This window comes from Eleutherodactylus coqui, chromosome 5 (genome assembly GCF_035609145.1).
Source record: "Eleutherodactylus coqui strain aEleCoq1 chromosome 5, aEleCoq1.hap1, whole genome shotgun sequence".
Classification (NCBI taxonomy): Eukaryota; Metazoa; Chordata; class Amphibia; order Anura; family Eleutherodactylidae; genus Eleutherodactylus; species Eleutherodactylus coqui.
In genome coordinates, this window is record NC_089841.1 from 32,718,853 (window position 1) to 32,736,911 (window position 18,059).

General features: G+C 42.3%; 1 protein-coding gene and 1 pseudogene across 2 annotated transcripts in view; one reads left to right on the forward strand and one right to left on the reverse strand.

Annotated features, from left to right (window-relative positions):
• Positions 1-18,059, reverse strand: part of LOC136629139 (oocyte zinc finger protein XlCOF6-like) — a 913,937-nt gene that overhangs the window by 50,025 nt on the left and 845,853 nt on the right. The window lies entirely within an intron of this gene.
• LOC136627169 (zinc finger protein 850-like) overlaps positions 1-18,059 on the forward strand; it is a 532,511-nt pseudogene that overhangs the window by 1,718 nt on the left and 512,734 nt on the right.

Sequence of the window (18,059 nt, forward strand, 5' to 3'; positions counted from 1 at the left end):
CAGATCTGGTTGTAAAGGTGAAATACAGAGATGATTACACGGGGGATGGGCTGTCTGTATAGTAATAGCTACTCAATTGTTTCCATTTATTTTCTCAAGGAAAAGGTATTTTTATATCAGATTTTCTGTGGATTTTACATTTTATTTCTCATCTTATTTTAACTCTAAAATACAGGAACCTCTGTTGTTATTCTGTATATAAAAAAATATCCTGATTGGCCCATCAAGAATGGAGAATGACAGGAACAAGATGGCGGAGAGTATATTGAATCTTACCCTAGAAGTAATCTTCCAGCTTACTGGAGAGGTGAGAGATTCTGATGATGTCACATTACATCTTTATTATATAAATTAACTAGCTTACCCGTCGCGCGTTGCTGCGAAGACAGACAGACAGACATACATTCATTCGTTTTTATATATCTAGATAACAACCAATCACAGCGCAGCTTTCATGTTACCTCAGTGGTATAATATATAACAACCAATCACAGCGCAGCTTTCATGTTACCTCAGCAGTGAGAGAAATAACAACCAATCACAGTGCAACTTTTATTCTGCCTCAGCAATATAAAAAATAGCAACCAATCACAGCGCAGCTTTCATGTTACCTGAGTGGTATAATATATAACAACGGATCGCAGCGCAGCTTTCATGCAACCTCAGTAGTATAAGAAGTAGCCACCAATCACAGCGCAGCTTTCATGTTACCTCAGCGGTATAATATATAACAACCAATCACAGCACAGCTTTCATTTTACCTCAGCATTCTCAATATCCAGCAATTGTCTTGTGATACGTTCAGCGGATGCATCATTTTGTAGTTGAACACTCATCCCGTTGCTCGTAATGCCTTTTGCTTTCGTGCTTGAGATGGAAATCAAACGATCTTTGTCTGGGGGGCATAACTGTCGACGACGCTCGCACGCGCGCCATTTATCGTAGGATAGTTGTACTATGCCAGTAATCTTCCCAGGAGTGTACTCAACAACTTCCCAAAGTCTCATGGCAATTGGATGAATGGTGTAGTAATGCATAAAGGACAGACAGACAGACAGACATTCATTTATATATATCAGGAAGTGAGAGAATTACATTCCGTACGTAAAATTTGGACGCTAATTCTTTTGCGCATAGAATTGAATAATCGAGTTGGGACCCATTAGCGTTTCCTATTTGTGACATATTCAATGCCCGTGCCAAATTTCAAGTTTCTATGTGAGAAAATTACATTCCGTACGTAAAATTTGGACGCTAATTCTTTGGCGCATAGAATTGAATAATGGAGTTGGGAGCCATTAGCATTTCCTATTTATGGCATAATCAATGCTCGTGCCAAATTTCATGTTTCTATGACATTGGGAAGCGAGAAAATTAGATTCCGTACGTAAAATTTGGACGCTAATTCTTTGGCGCTTAGAATTGAATAATCGGGTTGGGACTCATTAGCGTTTCCTATTTATGACATAATCATGGCTCGTGCCAAATTTCAAGTTTCTATGACATCGGGAAGTGAGAGAATTAGATTCCGTACGTAAAATTTGGACGCTAATTCTTTGGCGCTTAGAATTGAATAATTGAGTTGGGACCCATTAGCTTTTCCTATTTATGACATAATCAATGCTCGTGCCAAATTTCAAGTTTCTATGACATCGCGAAGTGAGAGAATTAGTGGCAGTGATGGAAATCAAACGATCTACTTGGGGGGGGGGGGGCGTAACTGTCGACGACGCTCGCACGTGCGCCATTTATCGTAGGATAGTTGTACTATGCCTATAACCTTACCAGGAGTGTACTCAGCAACTTCCCAAAGTTTCATGGCGATCGGATGAATGGTGTAGTAGCGCATAAAGGACAGACAGACAGACACGCACGCAGACATTTAATTTTATATATATAGATAACAGATGTCACTGGAGAGGTGATGGATTCTGGAAATGTCTGTAGTGATATTTATTAATCTCTCCCTATATACAGGATTACACGGCAGTGAAGAAGACCTCTAGTGATGGCTGTCAGACCCCTGTGTGTGATGGATGGGGAAGACCCCTGAGCCCAATCACGGGGCCCCCACCTCACCCCCTGATACATGAGGACATCAATGTACAGAAGATTCTAGAACTCACCAACAAGATGATTGAGCTGCTGACTGGAGAGGTGACGCTGCAGGGAATGCTGGGACATTATACAGTAACAGCACTGGAGGCTTCTGGGTAATGACTGTATATTGTGTTGTCAGGTTCCTATAAGGTGTCAGGATGTCGCTGTCTATTTCTCCATGGAGGAGTGGGAGTATTTAGAAGGACACAAGGATCTGTACAAGGACGCCATGATGGAGACCCACCAGCCACTCCCATCACCAGGTAATAGACATGACTAAATACACGGGGACTTTATTATCAGTATGTAAAGAATGACTTCAGTGACTGTCTGTGTTTCCTCCAGTTCCATCCAGTAAGAGAAGCCCACCAGAGAGATGTCCCCGTCCTCTTCTTCCACAGGACCATCAGGTAGATGGAGATGTCCCTCTGATCTGTAGAAGGCTGTGAAGCTCTTGTATTCAGTCTTATTTTATGTCTTCTACTTGTGTGATGAGGCCGGTGGAGATGGCAGGATTACCGCTGACCAGAGACATTACATGTTGTCTGGATCTTCTCCCAGTTATCTGGCGGTGGAGACTGCTGGTGGGAATAAGGAGCCAACAGGTTGGATTTATATCTATCTGCTCCTTTATGCCCCCCGAGACAAACAGCGGATGTGTCTGGTAGACGTTGATCTCCTCCACTGAGACAACATGCAGCGTGTCTAGCCGTGCCGGATATATATGTGTATGAGGTTCCTGAGGGGTCATTGAGTCGCCATCTAATATCTATGTCTGTCTTCTAGACCTGCAGGTATGTGGCTCAGATAACTACTCCTGTCAGGTCGTTTTTGGTTGTAATGATGATTAATGATCATTTCACACAACTTCTCCAACTGTCTGCTGACTTTTACAATATTTGTTTCACAGCTTTTGTGTCAGGTTGAAGATCTGACCGATATTAATACTACAGAGACAAATGTGATGGTCAAAGAGGAGTTTGAAGAGGAGATTCCTACAGGTAACCGCCCAGGTGAGTAGAAACCACTAAATACAGCAGAGAAGAGTCACAGATTCTCCTCGGTCAGCGGCTGCAGATAGTTCTGTAGATTTATAAGCTCTGGGATCTGTCAGTTTCTGCTGGATGTTCCCCATTCAGCCAAAGTACAAACTGAATGTGGATGACATGTGATACCGTTATAGGCAATAACACAGGATGGGCATCTATAGTATGGGTGTAATTATGGGCTCACCATTATGTGCTTATTGTCAGTACTATTAAGAAAAGTGGATCTTCCCAATTTTAGAACTAATGAGCTAAAAAGGAGATCCAAGCGGTGATGATGCTCTAACACTGTCTTGAAGAAATTATTGATTAATGATATGTCTCTGACTAGCGAAGGGGGGGCCTGGTCTAACCCCCTGTGATGACATGGTTGGTGATGCAATCAATCCTTATCTGCCCATAGGATGCTGCTGTTGTACCACCACTTCAAATGAATGGTAGAACGGCACTGGTCCCCTTGTGACTGTGAGCAGTTATGTAGCTAGATTACCAATTTGTATTTAGAGCATAAGGGGCCACATAATAGTGCCACTAGCTGGAATCTGATGTATGCTATGTGATGTACATTGAAAGTGAGTGCAATTTTGGTCCTGCTGTAGTGGCTGCTGCACTATGGGAGATGCCTGAATTGGCAGAAGACAAGGTCGTGGTGACTGCAGTGATCTAGAGAACAGCCCAAGGAGTGGGCAAGAGGAGTTTCCCTCCCACTTCACCAGAGATGTTGTGTAAGAACAAGATTGCCCATGTATGTGATCAGAGGAAGTCTCCCTTCTTCATGAGAAGAGCAGTGGAGACAGCTGTAGATAAAATGGCTGCAGTTGACATCAACAAGGCCAAACAGAAACAGAATTCAGCACTCATACACCTTTAATACTTGAATAAAACTGCACAACTATTGTCTATACTTCTTGTATGAAAATGCAAGGTTCTTAGCTAATATTTTGATCAAAACATGGAGGCCCATCCACCATATCCAGGTTAACCATATTGGGTGGATTCCTAATTTTTACAGATATCTTTTTTGGACCCAAAAAGCCCCCAAACTAATTTTCAATGTAACCATATTGCCAGTTATCTTGGTTTCCTCCTCCCCTCTACTTTGTTTTGTGATACAATGCATGTAGCTCTTACAGGAGCCTTGTATAGGTCTCCAATGAGCATTTACTAGAAGCATGGTGACACTGACATATGAACTTATGAAGACGGAGGCTTCACCACAAATGGGGAAACTGCAAAAGAACAGCTTGGTGACTGAACATCATGATCTGATCCTTCCTCTGAGGTCTGTTAGATTGTGATATGTTTGCTTATTGCAACTTGTAATTTATTTAATAATGTTCTAATATATTAATATCCTCCTTACTTATGTTCAATAATAGTAAAATCAGCTTTATTCTTGGCAGATGATGGTACCGGAAGTCTGATATCTGTAGATTTTGAGGCAGATGATAAGAGTAGAGAAGATACATATGAGGAACCTGCCATCATCACAGATATACTCTCAGCCCTTCACAGCAAAGATCCATCATCTGATCCTCATGTACAAGTCCCATCTTCTGATTCATCCCAGACTGATAAACAGAAGAAAAGTCAGAGAAGGGGAGAACAGCAAAAGATTCAAAGAGGAGAGAAGCGGTATTCATGTTCAGAATGTGGGAAATGTTTTACTCATGAATCAAATCTTGTCACACATCAGAGAAATCACACAGGAGAGAAGCCATTCTCATGTTCAGAATGTGAGAAATGTTTTACACAGAAAGCACATCTTGTTTCACATCAGAGAAGTCACACAGGAGAGAAGCCATTCTCATGTTCAGAATGTGGGAAATATTTTAAGCAGAAATCGTGTCTTGTGTCACATCAGAGAATTCACACAGGAGTGAAACTATTCTTATGTTCAGAATGTGGGAAATCTTTTACTGAGCAATCAACACTTGTTACACATCAGAGAATTCACACAGGAGTGAAACCATTCTCATGTTCAGAGTGTGGGAAATATTTTACGCAGAAATCACATCTTGTTAGACATCAGAGAAGTCACACAGGAGAGAAGCCATTCTCATGTTTAGAATGTGGCAAATATTTTACCGAGCAATCACAGCTTGTTAAACATCAGAGAGCTCACACAGGCGAGAAGCAATTCTTGTGTTCAGAATGTGGGAAATCTTTTACTGAGCAATCACAGTTTGTTAAACATCAGAGAATTCACGCAAGAGTGAAACCATTCTCATGTTCAGAATGTGGAAAATGTTTTACTAAAAATGCATTTCTTGTTGAACATCAGAGAATTCACACAGGGCTGAAGCCATTCTCATGTTCACAATGTGGGAAATGTTTTACTAGAAAATCATTTCTTGTTTTGCATCAGAGAATTCACACAGGGGAGAAGCCATACTCGTGTTCAGAATGTGGGAAATGTTTTACGCACAAATCACATCTTGTTGTACATCAGAGAACTCACACAGGAGAGAAGCCATTCTCTTGTTCAGAATGTGGGAACGTCTTTTCAAATAAATCAGATCTTGTTAAACATCAGAGAATTCACACAGGAGTGAAACCATTCTCATGTTCAGAGTGTGGGAAATATTTTACACAGAAATCACATCTTGTTAGACATCAGAGAAGTCACACAGGAGAAAAGCCATTCTCATGTTCAGAATGTGGGAAAAGTTTTACCAGCAAAGCATATCTTTTTAAACATCAGAGAATTCACAAGTTCTTAATAATCTAAGAATTCAGACAAAAAAGTAACTATTTTCTTTTTTAAAGCCCGTTTAGTTAGCAAATGGTACAAGAAAAAAAATAGAAAACAGTGACTTTGTGTACAGCATTTTTTCACAGTACTAACGGACTTTTTGTGGGCCATCTTTTAAACCGCTTTGGTGGGATGTTAACTAAAGATCATTAAGGAGTTATTAAATGTGCTGTAAACAGTGGCTATTTTACAATTGCAGCAGGGTGTAGGTTTGGAACTTGTTATTCGGGCATGTTTCTAGTGTCTTCTTTATTAGGGCGGTGTTATGGGAATAAATATCATATTCCATAAGAGTTCACTAGTCTGCTCCAAATTGGTTATAATGAGAAGTTTGCATGAAAATATATTGAGTCTGAAGAAATGTACACTTCATCTTAGTCATTTTCTAATACCCTTTTGCTTTATTGTTAATATCATGGTACAGATATAGTTGAACATGATGCACCAATTACATGCACGCCCCCCAACATCATAACAACTCATGTTTGGCTTAGTATGTAATGACTCTATGATTAACATATGTTAATGCCCCAGGTGTATGCTGTTACCAAACACAAAATTCCTATATACTTAAGTAACATAGACTTTAATAATATCCCTCCCTGGACCAAAAGAATGCAGTAGCAGATAAGAAGTGGCTAATTCCTATGGGAATGAGCGTCTCCGAGTCTTGTGAGAAAGATTCGTAGGTGTGTAGCTCAAACATTGTAGTTGCACATACCAGGGTATAAGGGCTTATTCAGACGAATGTATATCGCCCGGGTATTCACGCTGGCCGATATACGGCGTCCCTCTCTGCAGGGGGAGGAGGCTGGAAGATCCGGGAGCAGTGCACTGAGCTCCCGCCCCCTCTCCGCCCCCTGCCACTATTTGCAATGGAGGAGGCAGGAAGTAGATGAAAGTCATGATGTATTTTACAGGACAAAAACAAACCTGTAAAAACCTGTGAGGGCAGCGCTGGGCCTGCGTCACATGATGCGTAATTGCGATGTGATTTTATTGAATGAGCATTGCGTTTTTGCGCACATCAGTTTTTTTTACTGTACTTTTTGCTCATGCATGTCTTGCACAACTCTGTGTGCAAAAAAAACCGCGATGCTCTCAGCCATTGAAAAGGCCAATTAGTGAGTTCAAGACGTGTTCTTTCCCTGAGCAACTGTGCAGGAAAATAGAGCGAGCCGCAGAATTTTTTGAATGACTGAATTGCGCACGCCATATACGCCCATATGAACGAAACCATTGAAATCAGTAGGATCTATTTTCTGCATATTGAGCATGCAAATTGTTTGCAAGCACAAATGCGCAGGTATGCCCGTAAATTCTTGCCAAAATCCGCACGTGATTATATTGTGGATTTTGGAACAGATTTTCACAGCGAATTTCCCACATTGTATTGCAGTAGGATTTGTTCACACGGGCGATGGCGGCTATTAACCATTTAAATTCCGCTGTGAGATCGGGGGAGCCGTGCAAGTGTCATGGCAGCTGTGGGCCTAATGAAAGGACCCAGGGCTGCCTTACCAGACTGCATATCAAGCCATCCCCGTGGGGTGGCTTGATAGACTGCCTGTGAAACTGCAGTATGACGTAATGCTATAGCATTACGTCATACTGCAGGAGCATATTAAAGCATCGCATGTTAAAGTCCCCCAGGGGGACTTTATTTTAAAGTAAAAAAAAAAAATCAATAAAGTTTTTTTAATTGTAAAAAAAAAGTTATAAAAGTTGAAATCACCCTCCTTTTGCTATATCTATTATTAAAAAAAATCTAAATCATAAAATAAAAATATGTATTTGGTATCACCGCGTCCGTAAAAGTCCGATCTATCAAAGTTGTGCATTATTTTTCCCGCACGGTGAACGTCGTCCGAAAAAAAAAAAAAAAGAACGCCAAAAAAGCACTTTTTTAGTTACCCTGTCTCTCAGAAAAAAACGCAATAAAAAGCGATCAAAAAGTTGTATGTACTCCAAATTGATACTATCGGAAACTACAGGACATCCTGCAAAAGATGAGCCCTTGTTCAAGTACGTCGACGGAAATCTAAAAAAGTTATTGAAAATAATTGGAAAAAATTAAATGTCTTTGAAAAAAAAAAAAAAAGAGTAGTATGCTAACAAAAAACCTTTACAAGTTTGGTATCGTAGTAATCATACTGACCCATAGAATAAAGTTATTATGTCGCGTTTGTTGCCGTTTGTGCGTCGTAGAAACAAGACGCACTAAAAGATGGCGAAATGTCTTTTTACTCCACTTAGAATTTTTAAAGGTTTTTCAGTACATTATAGGGTACATTAAATAGCACCATTGAAAAATACAACTCGTCCTGCAAAAAACAAGCCCTCATACAGCGACGTTGATGGATAAATAAAGGAGTTAAGATTTTTTTGAAGGGGGAGGAAAAAACGAAAATGGAAAAAGAAAAAGGGGCCGCGTCATTAAGGGGTTAAACTCCTGATTTTGTCTTCATCCTATTTTATAACAGATATTTGCTTTGTTTAAATTTTATGTCATTTTTCATGTACCGGATGTATGCATTCTCTTTTAGATTTACGTTTTATGTCTTATATATTTTATCACTATTCATATCTACCGTATATACTCGAGTATTAGCCGACCCGAGTGTAAGCTGAGACAATAAGTTTTACCACAAAAAACTGGTAAAACTTATTGGCTCGAGTATATACTAGGTAAAAAAAAAAAAGCAATCCTCGCCTGCCAGCCAGCGTCTGTCCCCCTGGCGGTGTGGCAAGCTGCTTGAGAATTCTCCCCACTGTCATCTCCCTGCTCGGCTTTGAATTTCCCTGGCGTCAGCGCTGTGTAAGTAAGCACTGTGATTGGATCGAGCGCCAGCTAATCACAGCCGGCGCTCAATAAACCAATCATAGCCATTCAGTGATGTCATCCACTGAATGGCTGTGAATAATCGAGCGCCGGCTGTGATTGGCTGGCGCGCGATCCAATCATAGAGCTTACCTAAACAGCGCTGACAGAGGGGGAATTCAAAGCTGAGCAGGGAGATGACAGTGAGGAGAATTCTCAAGCAGCTTGCCGCACTGCCGGGGAGACCATCGCGCCGGGGACACAGACGCCGGCTGGGAGGTGAGAATTGCGTTTTGTTGTTGTTTTTAACTCACTCGAGTGTAAGCCCAGGGGGACTTTTTCAGCATAAAAAAATGTTCTGAAAAACTAGGCTTATACTCGAGTGTATATGGTATGTTCTTATTATATATTTATCTTATTAATCGATACATTCGTAAAATTTCATTATGCATATGAATTTTGTTTATTTTTCCCCTCTTCCTTTTTTTTCTCACTTCCGTTTCTTTATTAATCACTTTTCCACTATTTACTTGTACATATCACTCAGTGTTCAATCCAGCCGAACTGAGGAAGGGGCTCGTCCTCGAAACTTGTTTTCAATTGTTTTTAATTAATTAATTAATTAATAAAAAAGAAGCGCCTTCACTATCGCATATTGGACCTTAATCTTCTAGCAGCTTAGAATGTTGCCCTATCCATAAATGTCATACATGCCATGTCGTTTGTTGGTGCACTGTGCAAATCTATCTAGTCATTCTGTTACATGTATTGCATACCTGCAGCGTGTGAGAGGTTAAGTCTCTGCGAAAACCTGAAGATTGCCTGTGAATGTATCAGTTTATGTCCTGTCACGTGGTATGAGTGTAATTATAAATAGGAGTGTGTGAGCGTGGGAAAATAGTTCCATTTCTTCTGGGCTCCTGAGGCTTCAGAGAGTACCAGCTACATGTGGGTACCACCAACTCCCATGTAGTGAAGATGGAAGAGGAAAATGACAAATACACTGGGATCAGAGTAGCGCTCCTGCAGACATATATTGGTCGGAAACAAATCATGCTGATAAAATTATATGGACTTACCCTGGTACTTAGTGAGGTCCCGATGGTGGGGTCACTCACTAGTACCTCCAAGTCCAGAAATGCCTATAAAAGTGGATGATACTTCTTCCCAATCCTTGACGGAGAGCCGCTCGGATCTTTGTGTCCACCAGAAGATGGGGGACCCAACAGTTACAGCAGGACGGGCGTGTGTGACAAATGAATAAAAGTACCTCTGCGTGGTGATCCAATAGCTCCGGACGGCCGCATTGGAAAGTAGAATAGCACGTATCTCTGCACTAGGCCTTGGAAAAAAGTGCACTTACTGATTGCTCCAGCTCTCTCCCTCTCTCCGCTTGGGGCTTACTCTTCTCTTATCACTGGTACATGAACTCTAAGGAACCTCTCCTCCTCTTCCATCTTCAAAGATCAAAGAAAAATGACCCAAGCACTTCCCGGGAAAAATTAGGTCCACTTTATGGATAACAAGTCCTAAAGTTTTATTGCAACACGTTTCAGCCCACACAAGGGACCCTTTTCAAGCATACATCATAAATGGTATAGCTGAAAGTACCAATACCTGATAGGTGTTCTTATTTAGAATGGCAATGGTGATGTTTTATCCCTGGTTGGGGGTATAGTGTATTACTAAACGTTACTGGCGTGTTTGCGTCAGTAACGTAACGAGTGTGGATTAAAACGTCATGACGTTCAACGTCATATACGTCATGGCGTTATTCTAATTTGCGGCTTAGTCTCAATACGTCATTACGTCTAATGCACGACAGGTTGGCGCCGGCATGATGACGGCTGTATTCAGACGCTTGGTGGCGCCCTACTTACTTCATGATGTTACACGTATTCTACGTCAAGCCGTATCTACTAAGAAAATACATCTTCACGCATAGTGCTTAGCGTGTTTGTACTGGCATCATTACGTCTGAAATCAGATGCCTAAGAGCGCTATACCTACATTATTTATTCACCGAGGCAGTAATTCTTCAAATAAATTCTAGAGCAATCACCGAGGAAAAATGTAATATTAAAACCAACTAACTTTATTAGAAAAATTAAAAATGGACAGAACAAAACATATATAATTGAGATAGGAACTCTTGGATATAGAAAATTCCTTAGTTCCACACGGAAAACCTGTATACAAGAACCAAGTAGTGTCACAGATAATGGACACTAAATCACTTGTGGGACCTATGACCAAAAAAGTTAGATGATGACCTCTGACTCGTGATCAAACGTTGTTTTATGTTCGGGAAGACCCTCCAAGGGTCTCAAAAACGGCATTTCTCACATCATGGGAAAGAGAGCTGAAGGTCACTCTCACGGAGGCTGATACGAAAATCATCCTCCGAACTGCTTTTGGCCTTTCGCCGTGCGTCCTTCTCCAAGAAAGCCACTACAAATTACTATCCAGGTGGTACAGGACCCCTCAGTGGCTGTACGAACACAACCTGGCCATACATGAAAGATGCTGGAGATGTGACGCAGCGGCGGGATCATACCGACACATTTGGTGGGAATGTCCGGTCCTCACCTCCTTTTGGAAAGGAGTAGAGGATTCAATCAAGAGCATCAAACCAGACTTTAGTCTAACAGCAGAAATAATATTTTTATGGAGACCGACCGCTACTTTCCACCCATTGAGAGAGAGTCTGATCGCTCTCATGAGAGACGCAGCCAAAACACTGATTCCCACCCTTTGGTTACAAAAGACCCCCCCCCACTCCTGAAGCAATGGAGGGAGAAAGTTGATCTGCTATACAACTTGGAAGAATTGACCAGCTGGAAGAGAGGTACCCACGATAAGTTTATCAAAAAATGGGAGTTGTGGAAACGCGTGCTCTAAGACTCCACGGATCCGAACCCCCAGTTAGGGTATGTTCACTCGGTTAGACTGACTAAAAGACCCAGGGAGGATGATAATCACACCCCCAAAATAGAAGATGACGAGCTGTGAGACTCCCCCCACCCCCCCAGACGAGACCTTGAGGATTCCTCAGGCGCAATTCGCTCAGATAAAACACCAACAAAGATATAACAAAGAAATAACAAACGAGAAATGTTATTTGATAAACTCCACAGATATAGCTATAATCAAACGAGGACTGGGCTGCACGTGGATGAGAAGAGAGGGACGTGGTCGACTTGAGGAGCGGTATACTCTTATAGCACTCATTTATCCCCCCACACCATCCGGACCCTACCCATCCGATACCCATAGCAGCCCTACCCAACCCCCACCCAATACCACCCCTCCCCCCTTAGTTTGGAATGGTCCTATTCTTTCGGGCTGCACACAAGCTAGAAAGCCAAGTAGCTCCTTGAGAGAGAGAAAAGAAACAGACCAATATGTAGAAGTAATAAGATATCCTTTATTCTGTTAAGATGTTATACATAAATACCAGGCTTTATATACAGGATAAAGTCTGACTTTGCGATGCATGACAGTTTATGATGTATGTTAATTTACTCGAAAACTGTAATAAAAACAGACTTAAAAAAAAAAACTTCACAAGATTTACTCCTCTTACTACAGTCTATGGCTGAAAGACCATTGCACATCTTCAGAGCTCCAGGTGGAAATCTGCTCCATGGTGACAACGGCTCAATATTCTCCAAATTACCTTGCCATGCCACAAAACTACTATATACTGTGTCTGTGGAAACTGCTGACTGCCTTGGAAATTCGCCTGTGAGCAAACAATAGAGGACAATACCAAAGGACCATACATCCAGGGGGAAGTCTACAAGCAAACAATCCTTGTCGGTAACTTGGCTCATCTCTGGAGCCATGTATGAGACACTGCCAATACTAGTTGTAGATATTGTTCCTTTAACCCCTTAACGACCAATGACGTACCTGGTACGTCATGGAGCGTCGGGGTATGTATGAAGAGAGGTTGCGATGCAACCTCTCTTCATACAGTGCGGGCATCAGCTGTTTATAACAGCTGACATCCGCGGGCAATAGCCGCGAGCGGCCGCGCGGCCGATCGCGGCTATTAACCATTTAAATGCCGCTGTCAATTCTGACAGCGGCATTTAAATCCCCCGAACGATGTTCGGGGGTCCCGCGCGGCCCCCCCGCGGTGAGATCGGGTGAGCCGTGCATGTGTCATGGCAGCCGGGGGCCTAATGAAAGGCCCCAGGGCTGCCTTAGCAGACTGCCTATCAAGCCGTCCCCGTGGGGTGGCTTCATAGGCTGCCTGTCAAAAAGCAATATGACGTAATGCTATAGCATTACGTCATACTGCAGGAGCGATCAAAGCATCGCATCTTAAAGTCCCCCAGGGGGACTTCAAAGTAAAGTAAAAAAAAAAAATCAATAAAGTTTTTTTTTAATTGAAAAAAAAAAAAGTTGTAAAAGTTTAAATCACCCCCCTTTTGCCATATCTATTATTAAAAAATCTAAATAATAAATTAAAAATATGTATTTGGTATCACCGCGTCCGTAAAAGTCCGAACTATCAAAGTACCACATAATTTTTCCCGCACGGTGAACGTTGTTCGAAAAAAGAAATGAAGAACGCCAGAAATGCATTTTTTTAGTTACCCTGTCTCCCAGAAAAAACGCAATAAAAAGCGATCAAAAAGTCGTATGTATTCCAAAACGGTACTATCAGAAACTACAGGACATCCCGCAAAAAATGAAACCTTGCTCAACTACGTCGACGGAAAAATAAAAAAGTTATTGCGCGCACAAAATGACCGCAGAAAATAATTGAAAAAAATTTTATGTCTTTAAAAAAAAAAAAAGAGGAGTATAGTAAAAAAAAACCTATACAAGTTTGGCATCGTAGTAATCGTACCGACCCATAGAATAAAGTTATCATGTCGTTTTTGTTGCCATTTGTGCGCCGTAGAAGCAAGACGCACTAAAAGATGGCAAAATGTCGGGTTTTTTTCATTTTACTCCACTTAGAATTTTTTAAAAGTTTTTCAGTACATTATATGGTACTTTAAATAGCACCATTGAAAAATACAACTCGTCCCACAAAAAACAAGCCCTCATACAGCGACGTGGATGGATAAATAAAGGAGTTATGATTTTTTTAAAGGGGGGAGGAAAAAACGAAAATGGAAAAAGAAAAATGCCCGCGTCATTAAGGGGTTAATGCACGGAAGACGAAAGTCCATAATTTTTATACAGTAGCAGTCCTCATCAAATATCAAAATGTTCTCTGGTTTGATATCCAAATGCACCAGCCCTTTACTGTCTATGAATTCTATGGCACTGGAGATCTGCACCGCACATCTCTTTACCGTGTCCTCCGGAAGGCCATCCTGAAATAGAGAAACCCAAGAAGTCAACCTAATGGAGATATTACTACAAGAAGTAAGGCTATTGGTAATGTAGTACTCAGGATAAATTAGAGATTTCTACTTACATGAGGTGTAATAAGAGAGCACAAATCCCCAATCGACAGCTCCTGGGCAAGAGCGAAGTAGTTCCAAGTCTTGAAGACAGTGCCATAACTTCCAATGATATTGGGATGGGAGGAGAGGAAGAAACACTTGCTGAACTCCATGAGGAAGGCAAATTCAGCTGTCTTGTTCCTGTTGAGGACCTTTAATGCCATTTTCTGATCTGTTTATGTAGAGAGCATTGTATATTTATTACTAGAGATGAGCGAGCACCAAAATGCTCGGGTGCTTGTTGCCCGAGTCAAGCTTTTTGTAATGCTCAAGAGCTCGTTTCGAGTAACGAACCCCATTGAAGTCAATGGGAGACTCAAGCATTTTTCAAGGTGACCCATGCTCCACATAGGGGAGGCTGTGTGAATCACTTGAAAACATCAGAAAGTCATGGAAACGCCACAGAAACGGATAGGGGACGGCAGGGGCAGCATGCATGGATGCATCTGAGGCTCCCAGGTCACACTATTAAGCCAAAATAGGGGCAAGAGCCTGGCGGTCACCCCCTAACAATTTACTTGGGACAGACCATAATCAGCAAGGCACACATGCTGGCACATCTTAGCTAAGCACCACACTAGATGCAATGAAGGACAATCGCTGCCTGCGGGTGACACCGCTGTCTCTTCTCCTGGGTTACATGCTGCCAATCTCCCACACGACCCTGCATAGCCACATCACCCTCATGTCTATTTATAAGTGCATATTGGATGAGAAGAAACAGAGAAGTCACTGACTTGAGAAGGAAGGAGTCTTTTTATATAATGGTAGACAAGTTACACCCAAGGATCGATGAGCTCCTGATTGGCCAGGCCCTTAGCGAGTACCTGCCCACTCTGGAGCAAAGATTCGGCTGCCAGCGGCGGGCAGGGAGCTGCGGGGGAGAGCAGGGAGGAATGGAGGGGAGATCTCTCCCCCCCCCCCCCGCTACCCCCTGCTGACTGCCGCAACTCACCTGTCAGCTGCGCCGGCACCCGAACCTTCTCTGCCGAGCGGGGAGATACTCGCTAAGGACAATGCTCGATCGAGTCAATATGTACTTGCTATATGCATAACATCAGGCATCAAGGGTTTTAGCATTTCTATAGTATTTCTACAGACTGTACCCATACGGGGGGGGGGGGGGGATAAGTGTTGAAACTTTATCTTAGACAAACCCCATTAAAAGGAAAACATTTCTTTATTAACAAGTGGCCTTACCCTCCATTACTATAATGATAGCATGCACCTTCTGATGTGTGCTACATTGGAGACTAACAAAACCTTTACATTCCAGGAGGTAACATTTCACAAAAATTAGATTTTATACACTTTTATATTTTCTTATATTTCAAAGTTGAAGCTGTAAAATCAGTGAACTTTCTGAAGTAAAAAAAGTTGAATCTTATTTTTTATTTAAAAAGTGCATTGAGTAGTATAGTCAGCATAATCAGTACTTTCTACACCTTTCTGGAATGAGCATGGGGCCAACATTCCACCTAAGGTTTGACTGAAATCGATATTCCACTGTAATCCTTCATCCAGTAATGTATTTATATATGAAGAAGGGATATTGCATTCAACTTACTACAAAGGAAGATTGCATTATTATGAAGCTTGCTTTTATCTCACTTTTCATTCATAATAGAAGGAATCTTAACATTAATAAACTCTTTCAAATCCACAGATTGATTAAAATAGTGAAATTTAAAAAAATAAGCACTGAATAATTTTCCAACATTACGGTGAGCACTTCAGCAATTATCTCCGCTATCTCCTTCAGACCCCTCTAAACCAAAGTAAAACAACCTGAATATTCTCGGTATCCAAGGCCCAATTTCCAGATCAGCTTCTAATTGCCACTTTTTGGGCTTAAGAATCAAAAGTTGACCTAAAAACCAAATGACAAACTTTGAATGAACTAAAATAAATAAAAAATGCAAGAAAAGAGAAGTAAGGAGTCTAGTATCAAATCTGGAGCGGTCACATGCTTTCCTTCCTATTCGCTTAATCAAGTCTATGTTGAGGCCTGATCCTCAATCGCTACCGCAATATGGAAAAAGCGTACAGAGATCCCTGAAATTATCCAGATTAATTACTTCAAATATTTTAAATCCGATCAAGGGAGAGCAGCCTAATGGATAAGAAATGGGCTATTAAATCTCAAATACTCTACCATAGCCAAAACTGGACTATAAAAACCACTAATCCATGAGACCTTCAACCAAGACCCCTTACTGAATTGGCGCCCAATTGGTCTTTCTTGGACTTTTTAATTCTAATCAAGTCATTACGGGCTTATTCAAATGGGCGTATATTGGTCGGGTTTTCACACCTGACTGATTTACGCTGCCCTTCTCTGTAAGTGGAGGAGGCAGGACGGGATGAAAGCTAGTGCATTGAGCTCCCGCCCCCTGCCACTGTTTGCAATGGGAGGGGCGGGATAGGGGCAGAACTTAGCCCTGCCCCGTCCCGCTCCTCCCATTGCAAACAGTGGCAAGGGGCGGAGAGAGGGTAGAGAAGGGGCAAGAGCTCAATGCACTAGCTCCCATCCTGTCCCACCTCCTCCTGTCTGAATAAGCCCTAAGAATGATTTTTTATGTTCAAATAAATTTTATTACACATCGACAGCTTGGTCTCACTTGTAAATCACTTCAACCTTATCAAAACAAGCAGTGAAATAAACTTGGTACACCGTTAGATATGTCTGCTTCAGAGACTTATTATCGAGCAGAAGGTTAGCAGAGACGAGGGGACAGAAAACAGGGTAACATGGGGGATTAACGTTGCGCTTCCCCCAGTAATCCTAAAACAACTGGTTTGCATTAACTCCTTGTTGAGTATTTTCCCCTTCTCCCTTCTCTGTCTTGGTCTATGTTGCAGGACTGGGACAGTCTCCAGTCTCGTCTCGTCCTGTATTTCTGATTTGGACCTTTCTTTTGCTGTCGACATTAGTTTTACTTATTCTATGACACACAGTGGGGGGGGGGGGGGAGTAGGGTAGGGAAGGAGGGAGGAGGAAAGAAGGGGACCGGGGGGGGGGGGGGAGAGGAGAGGTGTGTGGAGTTAAAGGTAGGTATGGCCATGTGTGTTACGCCCAGGGGGTCTTTCTTACGATCTCACTGGTCTGTAGAGCCTTGCTCTATCCATTTTCTGAGATTGTCCGTTCCCCTGAACGCAACCCACGGCTGCCAAAGCTTGTAGTAGGCTTCCCATAGTTTGGGCTCGTCTGCCCCCAGCTCGTCGAATCTCATGAGGGTATGTAATTCTTCCACCCACATGCCCCTGGTTGGGGCGGCGGCTGAGCGCCACAGTCTTGGAATGAGTCTTCTCATTGCTATTATAAAATGTCTTAATAGACTTGCTTTCGCCTCCCTCACGGAGCCCGGGAACAGTGAGAGCAGGGCAACCTTGGGTGTCATCGTAATGTCCGAGTGATTGACTTGGTTGTACAGGGTTGTCACTTCTTTCCAGAGCTCGGCTACTGGCTGACATTCCCACCAAATATGTATCATGTTGCCTCTGCTCCCGCTGCATCTCCAGCATTCCGAGGAAACCTGGGGGAAGATCCTCTGCAGTTGGTCAGGGGTTCTGTACCACCTTGAAACAATCTTATAGTTAAGGTCTTGAATTCTACCTGCCGTGGAGACCTTATGGGTCAGATTCCAGATCCTTCCCCAATCCTCCTCTGTGAGGTTGTCCCCCAACTCCCGCTCCCAGGACTCCCTATACCTCAGGGCCTCGTCCCCCGTCTCCCGACCCAGCAGCATCTTGTATAGCTTAGAAATCATGTGCCTTTGGGTTGTGCCTGAAAGACATATTTGTTCGAACTCCGTAAGGGACGCTGTTAAATTCACTTTCGGCGTCAGCGAGCTCACAAAACCCCT